This window comes from Ceratotherium simum, unplaced genomic scaffold, assembly GCF_057802395.1.
Source record: "Ceratotherium simum simum isolate JZ-2026a unplaced genomic scaffold, ASM5780239v1 HiC_scaffold_43, whole genome shotgun sequence".
Taxonomy (NCBI): domain Eukaryota; kingdom Metazoa; phylum Chordata; class Mammalia; order Perissodactyla; family Rhinocerotidae; genus Ceratotherium; species Ceratotherium simum.
The window spans coordinates 8,241,255-8,264,389 of record NW_028261259.1 but is presented as its reverse complement, the minus strand read 5'-3'; the positions used below and the strand labels follow the sequence as shown (position 1 = coordinate 8,264,389).

At 37.5% G+C, this 23,135-nt stretch overlaps 2 pseudogenes; both read left to right on the top strand.

Annotated features, from left to right (window-relative positions):
• Window positions 1–1,813: 1,813 nt before the first annotated feature.
• LOC147911531 (vomeronasal type-2 receptor 116-like) lies at window positions 1,814–13,039 on the top strand (annotated as a pseudogene).
• Window positions 13,040–18,260: 5,221 nt separating this feature from the next.
• LOC147911530 (vomeronasal type-2 receptor 116-like) lies at window positions 18,261–19,918 on the top strand (annotated as a pseudogene).
• Window positions 19,919–23,135: the final 3,217 nt, after the last annotated feature.

The following is a 23,135-nucleotide window of genomic DNA, read 5'->3' as shown; positions in this document are numbered from 1 at the left end:
TATAACTTTACTAATTTTATGATCATAGATATTCTCCTGTATTGTCATCCACCACTGTTATGCACTGAGCATTTCTACTTTTAATTTTAGCCCTTATAATCCATTTGGAGTGATTTACTTGTGAATAATGTTAGTCGATGGTCCAGTGTTTTATTTTGCAAAAGGATATCTTATTGTCTATAAAACAATTACTGTATCATTTTAAAAGTTGATTTTAAATACAATGAATCTGAATGATGTTTGAAAAATGGATATTATTTTCGTTCATAATTGTGTATATCTCTCCATTTCTTCAGAGCTTTTATGTCCTTTGGTATATCTTTATAATCTTCTTCATTTATCTTTCATAACTTATAAATTATATAACTACATATGGCATCATGTTGCATAAATCCAATTACTTTAAATATTTTATTTCTCCTAAGATTAGAATAATTACTTATAAGTTTAAAATAGTTCTTGCTAATATAAAGACATTTTTATATGGTTATCTAGTGTCTTTTCACATTAGTCAACTTATTTAAAATTCTAAATTTTGTAAGTTATTTCTCACTAAAATAATAGATTTTTCTCTTCTTCTCTAATATTATTTATCTTATTCTTTCTATTCTCATTTTTAAATGACTAGGCTCTCTGGTACCACACTGAATCACAATAATGTTTGCCAGGAGCATTTTCCTCTTCTGAAGTGTAGCCTAAACACCAGATAAATTATTTATCAGGGCAAAGCAATCATCTAAGAGAGAGAAAACAAAAACGTGAAGGGGAAACTTTTCTACCTGGAAGTCAACAGACTTCCCTCTCTTGGTTATTTAGTGCTAGAGATCTTATGACAATGTACCTACTGAGAATTAGAGGATCTCACTCTAGTTCCAGGAATTAATCTTGGTCAAATAGTTTAACCTCTTTAGATTTTCTTCATCTTCATTATGAAGAGTTTGAAAAGTGTTTTTGAGTTTTAATGTCCTATGATTCCAAGGTACCCTTTACCCAGATGCACTTGACAAAGACAAGAGTGAATTTTCAGTTATCTACATCTCCATCAACATTGTTATCCACATTATCACTTCGGGCAGAAGAATGCCCCTGAGCTAATTTCTGAGCCAAGTCTCCTCTAATTTTTCTCTGTGGGATGCATCACTCCTCAAGAATGGCTTGAGGAGTGGTGCATTAAATGTCGGGTGGTGCATAGGCCTGTACCCGGGATCAGAACCAGTGAACCCTGGGCCACGAAATCAGAACACAGGGACTTGACCACCACGCCATGTGGGCAGGCCCCAATATTATTTTTGTCTGAGGAAATGGATGTATGGAAACACTTAACTATGGTTTGTAAATAGATATTTCATAGGGAAATTTTGTCTGCAAGAATGCAAAGAGAGTTTACATAGTTGCAATATGTCTTTGTATATAAATATCTAGATGGAAACTTAACGTGGCTGTGCCAAGGAAGGACACGACAACATGATACATCTAGAACTAATACATCTACACATACAAAGAAGAAAAAAAACCCACTATATATTCGATCGGCATACATAGCATTAGGCTAGACTTGTTCAAAGACATTGAAACCCTGAGCCCAAATTCTCGCTTCCTCCACCCAACAAGGGATCAGCTTTGGGTTATTCCAGCGACCCAGAAGTCCCAGGTCCAACTGTTGCCCAACCTGGAGGGTTTCCACAAAGTCCCTTGACTTGTCATCATGAGGTTAAGGGTAAGAGTGTGCTAGACTTCAGACGAGGGGGATAGGTAGGGAGACCATGGATCTCAAAATGTTAGCCGCTGTCCTGGCATCTTTTCAGCAGACTAGATGCTGGACTTCCTGGTGGTTCAGAGTCAGGCCGTCAATGGAGCACTTGTGACTGCACCAGAAGGGAACCAAGACGTGCACCGGAAGTGGACCGAGATCAGCACCAGAAGGTGAACACAGGCTTGCAAGTGGGATGTGGAACATGGCTCCCACCAGGATGAATTGTGTGGCAAGTGGTACTATCTTAATGTAGAATGTGTGTGTGCCAGCAGTTGGCAGGAAACTGGAGTTGTGTGTTTGATGTAAGGACTGAGCGGAGTGGATCTTTGAGGCCTGGGGACCACTAAGTTGTAGTTTGAATGGGTCTGAGTGCCCAATACTGGTATGGTAAGGTTAGAGATGAGATTAGCCTTTGTGAATTTTTGTTTGGTTGACTAAGACAAACTCTGTCCTGAGATGGACTGGTAGCTGGACTTGGAGCTAAAACAGGTTCTTACAGATTGTCAGGGGCCCACACTCACCACTCCTATTCAACATAGTACTGGAAGTGCTAGCCAGAACAATCAGGGAAGAAAAAGAAAATAAAAGACATCAGAATATGAAAAGTAAAATTAAAATTGTCTCAATTTGCAGATGACGTCATGACTTTTTTTCCAAAAAACTAAGATCTAATCAATGAAATCAGTAAAGGATACAAAATCAACATCAAAATCAGTAGCATTTCTGTTCACTATACATGTTTCTGTACATGTTTCTACATTTTGGGGGGACCAACTCAAGCCATAACAGTAGCGTTGTCTCAAGTCAGAGGAGGTGGGTTTCAGTGTGGTAAGTCATAAGTTTATGTGGTGGTTGCAAAATCTAGAAGCCCTTATCTCAGCCAGAGTCTCATGTCTGTGTGTATTGGATGCATTTTGCAATTCCCAACTCAGTAGTCATGTAACTTTAATATTTTTATCTTAATAATATATTTTACTTAACCCAGTATGTCAAGAAGTATTATGATCTCAATATACAATCAGTATAAACATTATATTTGAGATGTTCTATATTCACTTTGTCATACAAATTTTTTTAAAATCCATGCATATTTTACACTCATAACATGTCTCAATTTGGACTAATCATATTTTAAATGCTCAATAATGACATATGGCTAGTGGCTACCAGATTGGTAAACAAAATAATTAATAGATGTTATGTTATGGAGCTGTTATAGATTTACGGAAAAATTGAGATGAAAGTACAGAGTCCCCATATACTCCTCCTCCCTGCTCACACGCACGGTTTCCATTATTATTAACATCTTGCATTAGCGTGGTATATCAGCTATAATTCAGGAACCGAGATTGATACTGTCGGGGGAAGAGGAAGAATCACCCTCTGCCCTTTTCCTTAAGGTTCTTATGGCTGGCCAAATAATTAACAAGACAGGTTAGCAGGAGAAAATAATACCAAGTTTACTAACATGTATATATGGGACAAACTCAGAAACGAGCAACTCGTCCCTCTGTCTAAGCTGCCCACTTAAGTATTGCAGCTAAAGGCGAGGAACGTGTTGGGGGTGAGTAGTGGTCTGGGACTTCAGAGGCCAGGAAGACAATTCTTTTCAGGGTCATCTATAGATAATGTGGTCAGGGAGAGACAGAGTATTTGATAAAAGAGGCTTGGTGCCTCTCCTATTGTAACCTCTATCCTACATTATCTTTACAGCCATCATGATAATAACTCCTTCCTGAAACAGATCTTTCGTTTTAAATACTTTAGGCAGTTTGGGAGGGGAAACTCAAATATTATTCCTGAGTTCTCTGAGTCCTTATTGTCTTCAGCTCAAAACAATCTGCATACCAGAGTGGTGCCTCCTGTGGTAGCTTGCCCTGAGCACCATCAATACATTATTGTTAACTAAGAACTATAGTTTACGTTAGGGTTCACTCTTTGTCTTGTACATTCTGTGGGTTTTGGGAAATGTATCTTGTGCCCACCATTACAGTATCATACAGAATAATCATTTTCCTGCCATAAAAGTGCCCTGTGCTCCAGGGCCAGATAGATGTATAGATGTGGCCCTTGTCATTGATGTTTGGGGTGATGGGAACATAGGTGTGTTCCAGCTTGTATCCTCCAATTTAGGATGAAAAAATAAAGGAATTTCCCACATAGTCCCATATTCTCATAAGAGCATAAATAGTGGAGGCAACTAATGCCGAAGGTGTAGAAGTGGATGATCACACCATAATGATCTTTGGGATTAACAAGGTTAAAAGAAGTGAGGAAGATGAAAGGAGGAAGATTTTTAAGAATCAAAAATGTAGCTTTATTTTTGCATTCATCTTGAGCTATGGATTTGGAATTTTCTGAATTCAGCCTGACTATTGCTTCCCCAGGCAGGGACTCATGTGCTTGTGGTGTTTCTGCACTCACGATTGGTGTGCAGCCCTGCATGGGTCCCACATGGAATGTCTTCTGGCTGTCCTGGGCCCTGGGTGTATGAAGCTGCACCTGCCTATCTTTGACTTTGGAAGGAGAGATGCTGGAACGTTCTTGGCTGAGCCCTGACTGACATGGATACTTTCTGAACCTTTCACCTTACATTTGATATCACATCCTCTGATGCAGTTATTTTGCAATATCACGAATGGCATTCATGTGGATAGCTTGTTGACAAAGGTTTGGGATCCCATCTGCCCAAGAGGAGGTGGTCCCTGGAGCAGTACTATCCACGGACGTGGATGAAATCATAGTGCCTAAGGCTGGAGAGGATGTTCCTCAAACATGTTTTCCAACTGGTGTTTTTCAACTGGACACGGGACCTCAGATGCAGAGACCCGCGGCAGAGTGGGGTCTGGATCTCACCAGGGGAGAGGAAGAGACTGTTGAAAGGAGTCAGAGGGCATTAGAATTGCTTTTTCAGTCCACGAAAACCACATATACACGTGTGTGTGCGTGTGTGTGTGTGTTGCTATACGTGACATGTGTAGATATCTCCTTAGGCTGCATGTTCCACATCTGCTTCTGCTGTCTCACACCTCACGCAGACACAAGGCTTTGCAGAGGCTTCTAAGATGCTCCTTTTGATTTTCTTCTTCCTGTTGCTGCAGTTTCCTCTCTTTGTGTATCATTTTGCTTATCCTGACAGCTTTTTGAGAATGTAACCCAGTGCATACAAGGATGGAGATGTGGTTATCGGTGGGTTTTACCTCCTTTATACTTATTTCTTACACAGAGGGATCAAGAAGCCTAGCAAGGATGTCACTTTGCAGTGGTAAGTGCCTCTTTATTTATATTCTGCTTGATTATTATGACAAATGATGCCTATAGGATCTGTGGATGGATACACCAAGGCGCTCTGCATCACCTGTCCTGTCTTTCCCCGGCATCCCCACCTTCCCAGAACTGTCCATTATTATCTCTGTCTCGTCCCACTGACTTTGTTGCTTACTTCAAAGAGAAGAACAGTGTTTTTATATTTTCCAGTTTTCTTCCTTTAATGTCCAATTTTTAGGGTTGGGAGCTTATGAGACAGCACTCTCCACCAACATACTCCACCGTCTCTGCCCTTCCTTCTGCCTCATCTGCCGCTGTATAGTGCTCTACCTTCAGATCTGTTGGGGGAGAATCCCAGCCTGTACAGAGGAGCCCCTGGGTGGGGGTGATCCTGTGTGCCTGCCCCTCACCCGTCTGTAGTTGTGATTTAGTGTCTTTGTTTTAAGCAAGGACTCGAGAGGGCTTTTGTTTTGGTGTTAGTTATTTTTACAAAAGCATGTTAAGGAAGTGTCCTACAAAAACAATGTGTTTTAGAGAAGTGGATCCTGAATTTTATCAAATGCTTTATATACTTCATGAGCATATTGTGTTTTTTTCCTGGCAGAAAGGTGAGGACATTAAATGTGAGGATATTAAAAGTTTATCTAATTTCTAAAGTTTGTTTAAGATGATTCCTTGCTCACATCTTCTTTTTGATGCTGGTAACAGGCTCATGTTAACTTCATAATTAATAGAGATATACCTTCTTTTTCTATATTCTGGAAGAGTTTCCTGGTAGAGTAAATATCTATTCTTAAGTTTTAGAAACAATTCATCTGTAAATACATCCAACCCACCGTATATTTGTAGTTTTCTTTCTTAAAAACTATCTGGAACACATAAAGAACATTTGTATAACTTTCTATTTTCTATTTGAGCCAGTTTGAGTAATTCCAGTTTCATTTAAAAAGCAGCTTTATCACTGAGATCCCAAAAGGCATCTCCATGTGCAGATGCACAACATTTTCTCCGACTTCGCTCCTGGTGCCACTTTATCACCTAATGTTGTTGATGTTTGTTTTCCCCAAATAATTTTTCTTTATCAGACTTGTCTGAATGATGCCTATTTTATTGAGCTTCCCAAAGAATCAGAGTGACTGATGACTTTTCCTCTGGACTTATTTTATATTTATTTTATAATCTTAATTCTGCTTCAGTCTCTTTTTCCAAATTATTTTTTTATGTTTTCTTTCTCCATTCTCCTTGTTTTGAGTTGAGAGTTTAATTCACTTTCATTTTTATTTACTATTCAAGATATTTAATGCTCAGATATTTTCTCTCAGAACAGACAGTTTTCTTCTCTTCTTCCTTTCTCTCTCCTCTCTCTCCAGGGCTCCTTGCTACTCCTTTCTAATCATTGGTTTGATTTCCTGTTTCACCAAAGAGTTATTCATGAGAGTGATTAGTGGCTTATAAATTGTCTGATTTGTTTAAGATATGTTGGCAGTTAATGAACATTTTTGCGTGCAAGTTGTTTAAGGAACTGGACTTCAAATCTGCCTGTTCCTCTGATGAGCTACTGAGTCAAAATTTCTGTGGTCGGCCATGTATCTCTCTTCTGGTGGCTTCAGGAATTGATTACTATGTAGAAATTGCTTGCTGGATGAGGATAGGACCTAATATTATAATAATATGCTTTCTTTGCTTTGGAGTAGGAACTTTGAGATTTATATGCGGGCACATGTGTGTCTGTATATGTGTGTCTCCAAAAATATTTAATGATAGATCAAGTTTAAAAATATGTACGATTCCTATATTGACTGTTTTTGGACGAAGACTTAGAAGTTAGTTGAATACTCTTTCTATGGTTGTAGTTAGGTTCACTTTACTTCATATTTTTAAAATCCTTTTTTTAAAATACATGATTGAACATATGCTTTTTGACTGCTACCCACCTTTTATTCCCTAAATATTTTGCCTTCAGATATGTGTACCAATATACACATTCATATATAAATGTTTCATATTAGTTGTTCCTTTAATTTGTGAGCACATGTATGGAATATCACTGACAATCCCCTTTCTTGCAGCATCTGTGTCAGTGTTATTTTCCTGTGTCTTCGTGGAGTGTTGAGTAACATTCAATATTGAAAAAATGATTAAAGTAACTTCAGTATTCTATAACGGATGTATGTAGCATTATCTCTGTGGTTCTACTTTTAAAATCGTACTTTGCTTTTTTTCTTTTTTCCTAGTTTTGCTCCATTTAAAGTAATTTTCCTTATTAAACTTTTCTCCACCATGTTGGATATATACATCTTTTTCACATTCTATTTTAGAAATATTTTTTTTTTTTTGCTGAGGAAAATTGGCCCTGGGCTAACATCCATGCCCATCTTCCTCTACTTTACATGGGACATCGCCACAGCATGGCTTGATGAGCAGTACATAAGTCCGCACCCGGGATCTGAACCCACGAACCCTAGGCCACCAGCAGCGTGTGCAAACTTAAGCACTACGTCACCAGGCTGGCCCTTATTTTACAATATTTTTAATTTGAGAAATAAGAAGAACCCAGAATCTGAAGTCTTGCCTCACTGCCACCTCAATGTTGGATGAAAAATTAATTAGTATTTTACTTCTTTTCTTTTTCCTCAAATTCATTGTCTCTAGGTATAGATTAAGCTCTTGGTTCAAGATGGTTTTAAATTTTATGCACATTCTTTAAAGTAGTTTGTATTTTGCATTTAAAAAAAATCACATTAACACAAAGTACTTAGGCAATTGTTTTACTTTTTCAGTGTTTACTTCTTGGGTATGGTGTTATTTTTTGAAACTCGTCATCCTCAAACTTGATTATGGATCTGAATTATCTGGAAGGCTTGTTAAAACACAGAAGGTTTGCTGGACCCCACCCAAGATATTCTGATTCAGTAGGTCTCGAGTGGTGTTGGAGGACTAGCATATCCACATTGTGATTGGAAGCTCCTGTGTCAAACATTTCTTATTTTTTTTTTATTTCAGAGGCAGTAAAATCCGTGCCTCAGTGTGAGGGCTGTCCCTACCCAATCCTTTGATTCTTCACAGGTGTTATGCCACAATAATCTTCTTGTACTCCTAACTCCACCTCAGCATTTGGAGGCCCCAACTGACACACAAACGTTCTTCATTTTTCCTCAGAAAGGAGTGCTTTATTTTCAGAAATCTCACACAATCTGCAAAAAGTTTAATGTGGATGCTGTCTCTGCTCTTTAGACATTGCAACTTGTTTCTACAACACCTGCCCCAATCTTCCTTGTTCTCAGTATTTAATGCTCTAACTTTGGGAACACACGGGGCTTCTGGACATTCTGGACACTCTCCCTTCTTCAAGTTTAATTGATCGTATAACATCTGAACTAAGTTGAACTAAAGTTTGCCATACCATGGCTTGTCACATGACCATCAGGTATATGTGTAGTGTGTGTGCACCTCACAGAAACAGAATGTTCCTGGAGTGTGCATCTCAATGATTCTTCTCCTAAAAATTGATTAAATATGTTCTAAATAGAGGTTCTCAGTTTCAATTAAATGTACCTAATCCATACATACATTACTGGTCTATAAAATTTTCTATATCATAAACTTATTTTGTTGAATAGCGTGTAAGTTATTTCTATGCTCCCAAGCTCACACGTTTGATTTTAAAATTTATTTTCCTTTCAACTTAAAGAAAGAATTTGTATTAAAAGAAAAAAATCCAAAGGAGTATCCAAAAGAATGAAATACTAAGAGTATGGAGGACTAGATACCTCTACGGGGTTTCCATCTACATAACAATATCTTCCATAAAATATAATTTTATTGCATTCTAGAGTGCACATGAAGTAAGCCAAATCTCAAAGGAAAGAAGAAGGAAATTGAAAGCACTAGACAAATTTGGATTCACCCAGTTGTCTAAGGCCAGTACGATCCTCTAATTAAAGAATTTGTCTTTCAGTCACCAGTGATTTGAGGGAATGAATCTGGGAGTCACAGATTAGTTGTGAGTCAAACAAAAAAGTCACTTAGCTTGGTGTCAACTCACATGAATGTGAGCAGAAACCAGTGACATTCTTCCCTGGAGGAAAGAATCTAAACTAAAGCCTTACATTCTGTACACATTAAAATCAGACATAAATGAGCTCATGATCAAAGTTCATCAAACAAATAAGCAATACATGCCATTGTCGCTAAGAGTCATCAAATCATGAGCAAATTAAAAATAAAACAATAGATTTAAACACTGAAACCTCGAATATTAGATTTACCAACTTCAAGATATAAAATGACTGTGTATAAAAAAATGGAACGATGAAAAATGGAATAACAAAATCAAACAGGAGACTCTAGAAATGATCTGACATATTTGTCAAAGGGTCTTATAGAACTTTAAGAGATGAGAAATAAATAAATGTTGAGTTTTAAAACTCCATAGATGAGTTCTACAACAGAAGAGAGAATAGAAAACTAAATTTGAATTCTGAAGGAAACAGAATGCAGCATAGAAAGACAAGGAACTAGAAAACATGAAAGATAAGGTAGATATGGAGATATGAGAGAGAGTAAAGAAAAAAGAGAAATAAAATACTGTACAACAAAAACAAGTGATTCTTGAGGGTAAAACTGAAAGTTAAAGGGTCTATAAATTTCTCAGGAGATAAGAAACTATATCCACTTCAGGCAATATGGGCTGGTGGTAAAATAGAAGTAGAGAATATAACTCTCACCCAAATAGAGGAGATACAAGAGAATATGGAAAACAAGTATAAATCAATAAATTTTAATGGGAAATAACATAATAAAACTTGTGGAAAAAATAGAAGGAAAACATATAGATAGTGGGAACAAAAGAAGGATATAAATAATCACAACAAATGTAAATGGAATAAATTCTCCAGTTAAATACAGATAGTTAAATTTGATGGGACAATGACAAATTTTGCTGTATCTTGTTTAGAAGACGTGAAAACTAAAAAACATGAAAAACTAGAAAATCAAAATATAATAGAAGATATAAAGATATGCTAGGAAAATACCAATCAAAAATCAACCCAGGGTAGCTATAATAATATGAGAAAAAACAGATGAGGAAAAAAGCATAATTAGGAATTAAGTTGTTAATTCCCAAGGCTATATAAGTTCAACTGATCATGAAGACATAGTTGCTGTTATACTACACACGATGTCATGTGAAGATAATATAGCCTCAACTAGGAAAGGAAGGAGGAGAAGGAAGAGGAGGAGAAGGAGAAGGAGGAGAAGACAAGAAGAAAAAGAAGGTGGAGGAGGAGGTAGTATAGGAGAAGGAGGCAGAGCAAGAGGAGAAGTAGAAATAATATATCATCATAGTGAAGAATTTAAACTTTCCTTTGAGGCAAACCATAACATATATCTAATAATAGAATATTTGAAAAACAAATTAGCAAGTTTGATTTAGTGGATAAACATCGAACACTATACCCAACAAGTGAAGAACACCTATTCTTCACAAGGACACGGGGAGCATTAACAAGCAGTGAGCATGAACTAGGGTACTAATCAATCCTCAAATAATAGAACACTTGAAATAAATACAAGTGACTGCTCTATTTTATTCTTGATGCTATTACAGATTCCAGGCAATAGAAATGCAGAGAATTTTCTTTGGCTTAGGTGTTATTTGTGTGTAGAAAGTCTGTAGAAAAGATGAAGACAACATGGGCTATCAGGAATAGGTACCGTTAAAGATTAATTTTAATTTTATATTTTTAAAATAAGAAATGGATGAGAAGCTTTTTAAACTTTACAATGCTCTCTCTCTTAGATTCCTAAGTGTTTCTAGTCCTTTCAGTCCTTCTTGATTCTTTCAATTGTTCCTGCCTGTTGATGATTCCTCCTTCATTGGATCTCTGAAGTTCACCTTAGTTTCCTGGTTTTGATGGTGGCAGACGCACAGGTTTGAGGGGGCAGAGGCTTAGGCAATTTGATTGACAGCCTTCTGTTGCACCATTCTCAACCTGCACATGTCATGCGTCTAGGCTTGTCATGTATCTTTCAGTTGCAATTATTCTTCCTCCCCAGGGCTATGTCTGTCTAATCTCATGCTAATATTGTTGCTCTTCTAGGAAGGATTTAATGGTGTTTTCTTATAAACAAGCATTTTGGCTCCTGAACCAAAGAGCCATTTACAAGTCTACTCTGAATGTGATCTGTTTTTCCATTCATTGTACTTTCTTCTGTGTATTTAACCAGATTCATACATGAGTGTGGAATTCAGTAAGGACGTTCCACAGCTGGAGTCATGTGATTTTCTTTAGTTATAAACTCTAAGGATTCAGGAGAGCCATCTGTTGCCACAGACATTCGAGTCAATAGCAAATTCATTTTAATAAAGTCATTGTATTGCATTTGAAGGAAATCATTTTGAGTATTTTCCCTAAGGATCCCTATCCCTCTATGCAGGTTTCAGTACAAGAACTACCAGTATGTTCTGGCCTTGGTTTTTGCCATTGAGGAAATCAACAGGAACCCTCATATTTTGCCCGACATGTCTCTGGAATTTGATCTCTATAATGCCCTGCCCAGTGAACAGAGGACATTGGAGAGGTCCCTGATTTGGCTCTCAGAGTTGGGCAAGGACATCCCTAATTACGACTGCAGGAGAGAGAGAAAGTCTCTAGTGGTCCTTACAGGAACCACCTGGGCAATTTCTGCCCAGATTGGAACACTGCTGGAACTGTACAAATTTCTACAGGTAAGACTGGGTGGGATGGGGAGAGATGAAACCATGTAGACTTTGGTGCCATTCTCAGGTGCCTAAAAAGGAAGAGAGGAGGAGACTGGGTTTGTGCATCTCTCAAAGGATATGATCTCAAAGGGTAGGTGTACAGGACCTTGATGGAGTATGACATTTCCTTTCTTTGGAGTAGAGAGAAGGTTGAGGAGGAAGGAGACAAAGCAGTTTTCTGGAACGCTGACTGATCTTATTTTCTAGAAGGCTTTCAGGGAGTGGAAAATGATTAGAAAATTAAATGAGCAATTGTCCCCTTCTACCACTCCAGGTGTTGCTGAACAGCCTTCAGGACTGAGAGTGTGATTTTTGCCAATCATTGTCCTCATATTGCTTCCAATTGTCTTTTCCTTTTAGCTTACCTATGGTCCTTTTGATCTTACCCTGAATGATGATGAGCAGTTTCCATTTCTCTATTAGATGACCCTCAGGGACACATCTCTTGCCATTGGCATGGTCTCTTTGCTACTTCATTTCAGTTGGATCTGGGTGGGGCTGGTCATCTCAGAAGACAAGAAAGGTGTTGAGTTTCTCTCAGACTTGAGAGGAGAGATTTACAGGAATTGAATCTGTGCAGTCTTTGTGGAAATGATCCCTGTCACTGAAAAGTCATATTACTCAAGGTCATGGCCATATAATTTGCAAGTATAGGAAACAGAAAGGAATGTGGTTATCATTTATGGTGACGCCAAGTCTTTCATAAGCTTGAGCTTTTCTACTCGGGAGTATTTAGTGATATGGAAAGTCTGGGTCATGACATCACAGTGGGATTTTATCCACAGTGAGAGAGATTTCATCCTTGACTCAGTCCACGGCACTCTCATTTTTTGACACCACCATAGTGAGGTCCCTGGCTTTGAAAAATTTATCCAGACAGTTAACCCTTCCAAATATCCAGAAGACATTTACCTCACAATGTTGTGGGTCCCCTTTATTCCTTGCACGATTTCTGAGTCTGACTGTAAAACACTGGAGATTTGTCCACCCAATGCCTCCTTGGGATGGTTGTCTTGGCAGATTTTTGACACAAGCATGACTGAATGGAGTTACAGTGTGTAAAATGCTGTGTATGCTGTGGCCTGGAGCCTTCACAAGCTGCTTCTTCAACATGCAGAAAGGCAGCCAATGGGATGTGGGGAATGTCTGGGGTTTTGTCCCTGGCAGGTGAAGTCTCTTCCACTTAACAGCATGTACACTCGTAAAAGTGACTTTCTTATGGGGTTCCACAGGTGCTGAAACCAAGCAGTTAGGATTCTTTCTCCAAGAAAAGCACAAGAGTTTCTGTACTTGTTTCACTCTCTAGGAGGTAAATCAAGTCCTGGGTAGTAAGTCATCTACAAGAACGTTCTAGTTGCAACGAGGAAGTGAGCTATGAGTCAATATCAATGCTTTGTGTCACAAAGGATCCCAACATTCTGCCAGCCTAACGTTTCAATAGGGAATATCCTGTCTTCTCCAATGAAGCTCTTCAATGCCAAGAAGAAGAGAACCTGCCCTTTATGTGCCTATCTTGTGCTGAACTTAATAGTGAATACTTTACATAAATGATCTCATTTAATTCTGCAACAAATTTAGGTATTGCTAACATCATTTTGCAGATTGATGGTCTGGGAAAATTCAGAGAATGCATGAGGGTGGCTAGATTGGACCTTGTACTCGAGATTTGTCTGAATCCTATCACCACTGATCGTCTTGATATTCTTGTCTTTAGGCATTTTTTCTTGAAACTAAGAGATACTTTAGAAACGTTATGATATTTTAATTCTCCATATGATTTAATTTGCTTTACTTCATTGAATACTTGTAATAAAGCTACATTATGAAACAAGGATTACAGACAATGAAAGGCTGTCCCCAATTCAGGGTTTTTCTCTTTAAAACCCGGGCCCACTTCACCACAGGATGATGTGTCTCTTTTAGCTGCACCCCTTTCTGAGGAACATAGAATTTAACAATCCTGCTGGTGATTCAATGAATTTGGCTGATGAAGGAAAATCAGATTCAGAGTAAACCATTCTCAACTTTGGGAATTTTCCAGACGGGCTTGGACTTAAGGTGAAAGTAGGAGAATATTCCCCACATGCTCCACATGGTCAAGTATTGTCTTTATCTGACGAGGTGATTGAGTGGGACACGGGAATTACTGAGGTGGGTTGAACCAAATCATAATTACTTACACCACACATGAATAACCAAAATCTTCTTGGGGTTTTGTGCCCCCTCAGAGCTTCATAAAGGGTCACATATGGGAATTTAACAATTCACTTCCAACTGAAGTAATTTTTTCTTTTACAAATAATCCAAGATGGAAGCAAGACCTTCATTAGCAAAAGGCTGCAAGTTGCTGAAGGTTCAGAAGGTGGTTAGTAATTTTTAGGCATAAAAAAATTAAGTTATGTACATGTTTTTTAGAGATAATGTTATTGCACACTTATTACACTACAGTACAGAGCAAACATAACTTTTTAATACACTAGGAAATCAAAAAATTGGTGTGACTCACTTTACTGCAATATTTGATTTGTTGCGGTCCTCTGGAAACAAACCCACAATATGTCTGAGGTGTACCAGTGTTTTATATCATACAATAAGCATGGCATCCAACCAATGAATTGGATTTAGATATTTCAAGATTAAGTTTGTTAAGACCCAATACTCTAAAACACTCTAGTTACTGGAAAATTAGGTAAAAATCACAGCAGTTACCAAGTGTTATCTGATTTTCTCCAGACTCCACACTCTGTATGCAGTGAGAGTTGTAGTCCGAGATTCAGGAAGAGCACTCAGGAGAGCAAGGCTTCCTGTTGTTTTGATTGCATTCCCTGCCCAGAGAATGAGATTTCCAATGAGATAGGTGAGTATATGCCTTGCACCGACATTCTCCACATCTATTTTTTTTTGAAGGGAAATATTTGTCATGAGCTAACTAACATCTGTTGCCAATCTTCCTCTTTTATGATTGTCCCCAAAACCCTAGTACATAGTTGCATATCCTAGTTGTAAATCATTCTAGTTCTTCTATGTGAGCTACCACCACAGCATGGCAATTCACAAAGAGATGGTGTGGTTCCATGACCAGGAAACCAACCTGGGCCACCGAAGCGGTGACCACTGAACTTTCACCACTAAGCAATCAGGGCTGGCTCTCCACCTCTATTTTGTCGGCCTCGTTCTCCCAAAGAAACGGAAAAGCTCTGGATGAGGACTGTAGGGCCCAAAAGTTGCCTTCCTCCATTTAGTAATTTAACTTTTATAGTCAAAAAAATCAACTTTTTTTTATCATTTCCACCCAAAATGATACACTCTCTCTCTACCTTGAACTAGCTTGCCTGACTCATTTTAGCATCATTGCAGGCATTATCATCTCAAGGAAACCCTTTCTGACCACTCTACAGTAACCTAACTTAAATCTCTCGCATGGATTCTAACACATGGTATTGTAAGTCCTTACTTTTCAGCTTCTTTAAAGCTACGTTTAGATCACATTGAACAAATCCTTATTTTTCCAGTGTCTGGTGCTGTTCTTGGCACAGAGCAGGAGCTCAGAAAGGTTGTGTTTGATTTAAGAAGTAAGTATTTTCATGGTATGCAATGTGCTTACGGTACAGCTTCCTTCAATGAGTACTTACATCTTGGTCTCTGATGTCCTAGAGTTCACAGGTGAGTAGGGGAGACAACAGGCAGTGAGGAGAATTCAAGGTGGTGACATAGGGCTGCCATATAGGTACGCAGAGCCCCATGGGATGAAATAAGTGATAGTATATATGTTTGTGGGTAGGGAAGTGTCATGGACTTCTTCATAGAGTCAGTAGCATTAGCATTATATCAGACTAATGAAGGCGGAATAAATTCTTGTTAGAATTCTTAGATATGGCAAAAAATGGCAAATTAGTCCTGCATTTAATAGTCTAGGGAGCTGAGAAAAGGTTCAACATGACTAGAACCTAGACAATGTGTGTTTGGGAGTTGGGTCATGAAGTAGAACAGGGACAAAAAACCAACACTGAAGATTTTTCATATCATAATTAACATCTTGGTATTACTCATATTTTATGATATTAAATGGTGCAATGCTGGTATCCCCTCAATGGTGGCATTTTCTCATTTTATTTTTGTGATTGATCTGAAGCTTAATTTCACAACATCATTTGTATCATTTCAATTTTTTTTTGAAATGTACTGAGATTGATGATATAGTCTGGCATATAGTCAATTTGGATAAAGCTTCCATGTGCACATTTGGCACATGGTAATTTTGGGCATATGGTCCATATGCTCATCTAAAGAACACTGAGTCCACTAACTTCAATTTCTACATGCTTGGGGATTAATAAATACACTTGTAAACAACCGATGATTAATGAGTAAACTATGACGGATATTAGAATGTATTTCCAATTAAAAATACTATTCATCAAATCTTATGGGGGGGAATTAGAACTATCATTAGAGAGAAATATATAAGCCTAGATTATATATATTTATATATTATTGTGTATATTTAAATATAGAAAGGTTGAAGTTCTAAATTCTAAGCATTCATCACAAGCTAGAAAAAGAGCAGAAAATTAAACACAAGGAAAATAGAAAACACAAAATGATAAATATTAGAGGAAGTGTTAACACAATAAAAGACAAACATCGAAATGATAAATAAAACTAAATTAGATTCTAATAAATGACAAATATATGCAATAAAATCCTAGTACTAGTGTTCAAAAAAAGAGAAAAATTGCAACAAAAAAAATACGAAGGCTTAAAAGGGAGTAATCTGTGCAGATCATATGGAAAATTTTTAACATGAAGAAAATATAAATAACATCATGTTGATACAATGAAAATTTAGAGGAAATTCACAAATTTCCAGGCAAATAAAAGTTACCAAACTGTCTCAAGAAAAATTGAAAAATCTGAATAATGTCATATCTATTAGAGAAATTGAGACCATACTTTAAAACATTCCTGCAATATATTATTGTAGGCTATTTATTTGGTAAAAAATTGATGAATCCTACCAAATATTCAAGAAAGAAATAATACACATCTACTCAAACTCTTCCAGAGAATAGGAAAAACAGAAAACTTTTTAACTCATTTTGAGAGACTAGCTTAACATTGTTACCAAGATCTAACAAATTCATTGCAGGAAAGGAAATTACAGGCCACTCTCTTTCTTTGATTAAATTCATTTATCCTAAAAAAAAAAAACAAATCAACCTTCAAAATCTAGCTATATTTTATAAGAAGGACATATCATGACCAAATTAGGTTCATGCAATGTAATTCAGCACACTACTCTCTGAAAGAAGAGAAATAATAATCTGAATAACTGTAAGAGTAACTAGTAAAATTAAACACATATTCATATTTTAAAACAAGCAACAACAACAGAACAACCCTTACCAAATCAGGAACAGAAGGACACTCTCTTACTCCCATACATAATATTCACAGAATGGAACTTTATGGTGCACTGTTGAAAGCAAGGATAAGAGAAGAATGTTCAACATCACTGCCTCTATAAGCCGTTTTGCTGGAGGTCTTGCCTCATACAATATTGGCAGGAAAAGATATAAAAGGATTAATTTACTTCAAGGGAAGAAGTAAAAAGTTGATGTTATCTTCAGATGATATTATGGTATAAAGGTAAAGTCCATATAAATTAATGTATTAACTGAGTTTAGTGGTGGCTGAATACAAGGTTAATATATAAAGTTTTGCTTCCATCTACCACTCATAAGGCATTGAAATGTTAAATTTTAAAAAATGACATTTACAACATCTTAAAAGTATGAAAGACCTAGAAATAACTTTAATGAGAGTTTCAAAAGATTTCTGTCCATAAAGTTATAGAATGGCACTTACAAAAATAAAGGAAGACTGAAAGAAGTTGAAGGATAAACCAAGTTCATGACTGAACAGACTTAAAATTCTACAGATATGAAAACTGTCCAAATTAATCTACAGCTTCCACAAAATTGCAGTTAAAATACTGTCCTGTTCTGTGGAAATTACAATTGATAAAATTCTTATGAAAATAATAAAGGAAAAACTTAGCTAAGAAAATCTGGAAGACAAAGAAGAGAGTGGGAGGACTTACTCTACCTGACATCAAGTATGGTAGCATCACAATAGAGGAGGTTCGTCAAGAGGATGAACAAGAAAATCAACGGAACCAAATGGTAGTTCAGATACAGACTGTTTATATAGGGACTCATGTATGGACGACTGATTTACAAGGAAACACTGAGGTAGAGTGGGAAAATGAAAGACTTTTCAATAAAGCATGTTGGGTAAATTGGCTGTCTTCATGCAGAAGACAATGACTCGCCACCCCTAACTGACACCATCCACAGAAATCATTATCAGGCAGATTGTAGTTCTAAACGTTAAAAGTTAGAGATTTTAAAGGGACTTAAAGAGGAAGGAGCAATGCCCCTGTAGAAGGAAAAAGCATGTACTTATACCTGCAGGGATGAGTGGGCACGGAACACATTCAGAACCACAGGAAGATTTGGGAATCTTAAAAATCAGAGCGGAGGTAGTAGAGGTAGGCAAGACCAAGGTTATACAGTCTTTGGTCTTCCCAAGAGTTTGTGGGATTTTTTAATGGAGGATACACATGATCCCACTTACATGTAGAACTATCACTTGTGATGCAGGACAAGAGCAGGGAACCAGAGTAGAAAGTTCTTGTGATAACATAGGAAAGAAGTGACTAAAATCTTAACAGAAGTGGTGGAAGTGAAATCAAGATGAAATGTACTGGAGATCATTTTAGATGGTAGAAAGGGTCTCATTTTGAACCTTCCTGGGAGTGAGGTCTATGACTTGGTCATCTCTGTTTCATTAGAATGTAGCATATTATCTGCCTCATGGAAGTTTTCCAATTACTGCTTGCTCATTGAATGAATAAATCTAGGCCATAGCTTACAGGGGTATAGCTCAGAGAGACAGGGATGACTTTTGCTTTTTTTCTGAGAAAAAAGTGCTTTCACGAATATGCAAGATAAATACTGAGAAGGATAATAGCTTTGTTTACTTAACTATAAAGAAGATGGGCAGGATTAACTGGTAACGGTTCTCTGCAGAACATTCTGTTATTTGGTGCCTGGAGCAACAATGGAAGACAATTGGCTAAACTTACCCAATGCCTTCTTTGGGGGCATGTGAATAAGAGAGAATGACTGAACCTGGGCTGAGGACACTTTGCATCTCTCCCCAGACATGGATCAGTGTGTGAAGTGTCCAGATCATCAGAACGCCAACAGAGACCGAGATCGCTGCCTCCAAAAAGCTGTGACCTTTCTGGCTTATGAGGACCCCTTGGGGATGGCCCTGGCCTGCACAGCTCTGTGCTTTTCTGTCATAACAGCTGTGGTCCTGGGTGTCTTTGTGAAGCACAAAGACACTCCCATAGTCAAGGCCAATAAACGGACTCTCAGCTACATCCTGCTCATCTCCCTCACCCTATGCTCCTTCTCTTCCTTGGTCGTGCCAACACAGCCACCTGCATTCTTCAGCAGATCACGTTTGGAGTTGTTTTTACTGTGGCTGTTTCCACAGTCTTGGCCAAAACTATTACTGTGGTTGTGGCCTTCCAGGTCAGCACACCAGGGAGAAGGATGTGCCAGTGGTTGGTGTCAGGGGCACCTAACTTCATCATTCCCATCTGCTCCTTTATCCAGCTGAGTCTCTGTGGGATCTGGCTGGGAACCTCTCCTCCCTTCATTGACACAGATGCACACTCTGAACACGGCCACATCATCATCGTGTGCAACAAGGGCTAGGTCACTACCTTCTACTGTGTCCTGGGACACCTGGGTTCCTTGGCCCTAGGCAGCTTCACTGTGGCTTTCCTGGCCCAGAACCTGCCTGACACCTTTAATGAAGCCAAGTTCCTGACGTTCAGCATACTGGTGTTCTGCAGTTTCCGGGTCACCTTCCTGCCCATCTACCACAGTACCAAGGGCAAGATCATGGTGGCCGTGGAGGTCTGCTCCATCTTGGCCTCCAATATGGGTCTATTAGGCTGCATCTTTGCTCCCAAGTGCTACGTTATTTTCTTAAAGCCAGAGAGAAACAAATCAAAAGTGTTAAGGAATAAAACACATTCAGGGAGAAAATAATCGAAATGTAAGTTATTTTCATAGGTCACAAGAACTTGCATACACTTGAAAAATAAACTATAACATTTTTCCACACCCAATTTAAGTACCAATTAACTTACCTAACATCTCCAGTTAACTATTTGCTTTACGTTTCTTTTGGCTTTGTACAATTTTCCTCGGGCATTCAAATGAACAAATACACCAAAATTCATGCTAATTCTCCTCTAAAATTATGTGGGAGAGATTACAAAAGTGGCCACACATTAGTCCTCTCCCTCTGTCTGTTTGGTTTTAGCATCCCGCGTTGACTCTGTGTAGACTTGGCTTTGTAACTTGCTTTGGCCAATGGGACATGAACAAATGACATAAGCAAAGGCATGAAAACCACTTGCTCATTGTTGGTACTTGTCTTTCTCTGGCTGCCCTGGGGATGTCTGAGGCCATCAATATGTGAATGAGTCTAGTTAGACTGCACATTTGCATCACTCCAGGTGGCTTCAAGTCAACAACCAGGTATGTGAGTAAAGCCAACCTAGACCATCCAATCCCAGCTGAGCCACCAATTGGTCCAGATCAAAATAACTGCCCAGTTAACCCACAGAATCTTGAGAAAAAATAAACTGTTCTTATTTGAAGTCACCAAATTTTAGGATGCTTTGTTACACATCAGAAGCTAACTGATACATTATGCTACCATTTAAATATGTCCTCTCATTATTTGTGTAATTATCACAGATTTCTATTTCTTTATCCAATATCGTAGACTGGAATATTCTTCTCTAGATTAAGTCTCTGAAAGAAAATCAGAGACCATATCATGTTCCATTTTACTTTTTCTCCTTCCTCTTTTCAACCAGACATCTTTAAGCATATATATTAAGATTATCTTCACTAATTTTAAGATTATGGATATTCTTCTATATTCTCATCCACCACTGTTATACGTGGGGGGTTTACTTTTAATTTTAGTCCTATAATCCATTTGGAATGATTTACTTGTGAATAATGTTAGTTGATGTTCCAGTGTTTTATTTTACAAATGGATATCATTTAGTTTATTAAAAGAAACACTGCATCATTTTAAAAGTTGATTTGAAGTATATGGAATCTGAATAATGTTTGGAAAACTGATATCTTTGAAACACTGTTTTCAGTCACAAGTATAGTATATCTCTCCATTTAATCTGAGCTTTTACATGCTTTGTATCTCTTTATCATCTTCTTCATATAACTAATGTGTAGTTCCGATTATTTTAACTACTTATCTTAAAGAATTCATTGCTCTTATGAGTGGAATAATTATTTACATGTTTAAACTAATTCTTGCTCATATAACAGTATTTTTGATGTTTCATATAGGAATCTAGCTTCCTTTCACATTACTCCACTTATATACCAGTTCTAAACTTTATAAGTTATGTCCCACTAAAATAATAGATTTTCTCTTCTGCTCTAATATTATTTACCTCTTATTCTTTTGATTCTCATTTTTTCATGACTGTGCTTTCCAGTGCCACACTGGATCACACTAGTGTTTGCCAGGAGCATTTCCTCTTCTTAAGTGTAGTGTAAACATCAGATAATTTCCTTGTTAGGGCAGAGCAGGCATCTAACAGAGAGAACGTATAAACGTGAAGGGGAATCATTTCTAGCTGGAAATCAACAGACTTGTTTCTCTTGGCTGTTTGGAGCTGGAGATCTTATGACAATGTGGCCAGCTGAGAATCAGAGGATCTCTCTCTAGTCTCAGTAATTAGTCTTGGTCAAATCTCTCAACCTCTTTAGACCTCATTTTCTTCACATGTAACATGAAGAGTTGGATGAGTCTTTTTGAGTTCTGAAATCCAGTGACAACAAGATACCCTTCACCCACATGCACTTGACAATGACCATAGAGAGTTTTTAGTTTTCTTCCGCATCAACATTATTATCCATATCACCACTTAAAGACATATCAAATGTCTACTTTTGCATGACACTGATAAAACAGGTTCCATACCAAATCGCTGTTCATTGGGATAACAAATCTATAGTTAATTGTTTAGAGGTAAGTATAGAGATGGGCCCTGCTGGAACCAGCAATCAATGGGCCAAAAAAAACTTGCTTTATTTTACAGTGAGGCTGTGGAAACATTCCCTAATACACCAGAATTCTTCTGTACTTAGAAAGTATGAAATAAATGGGAGCCTTGAATCCATGGTTACGAGCTAATAAGGATATGATTTTTAAAATTTTGTTAATGATGGCATATGCCTGCTATGGGGCTGTTCTCTGGTGAGTAAAGAGCAGATGTAGTCAAGGCCACTTTCATTCCTTTAATAAATATTTACTCAGTGCCTACCACTTGCTGCAAGATAGCAGTGATCTACCCTAATACCATTTATATTCTAGTAGGTTGACACAGACCATAAATAAAAAGAGAATCTTGAGGTGATCAATAAAGTTACATATACGTCAAACTTTTTTCATTCTGGACTATTTTTCACCCTTTCCCTTCTTTGACTGTTTCCCATAACTCTAAGCATGGACTTGAAAACCCAGAAAGCATTGGTCCCAAGTTTCTTCTCGCAACACCCCTGTTTCAAAGACGTAGTGTTTATCATCTGAGAGTATGTCTCTTTAAGACTAAGTTCCTAGGAATCAGCATTATTTCATCACTTTCTTGAGAGGACGGATGATATTATGAAGGGAAAACAATATATCATATTGAATTTATACACCAAATTATGTGTCCACTCTAATTGTTTTATATAATGTGGTGTGATTTAGGGCAAGTCAGTAACTCCTTCAGAGACAGTGGTAATAATACCCTGAAAAGCATTCTATAGAGATTAAATGAAACAAAGTATGAGTAACTGCTTTGTAAATTGCAAAGCAATCTATTTCATCTTATTTATTGTAATAACATTTTCATTTATCCAATCCTTTTTCACTCTATGCAGCCTGCCTAGACTGAGTTTTATCATTTATTCAACAATAATAATGGATCAAATTGGTTTAGTATTAGAAATTTCATATGGTTCAACTTAATTAATAGGCCATCAAAATATTTAATTTAGTTATAATTACAGTTAAATTTTTCATGTTGCCTTACCATGTGCCAGGCACATTCTAGGCATCTGACATGTATTCACTCATTTAATGCTCACAACAATGCCATGGAGACAATACTATTAACCCCTATTTTATGGATGAGGAATATTAGAGGTTATATAGGTGTCCAAGTTCACACAG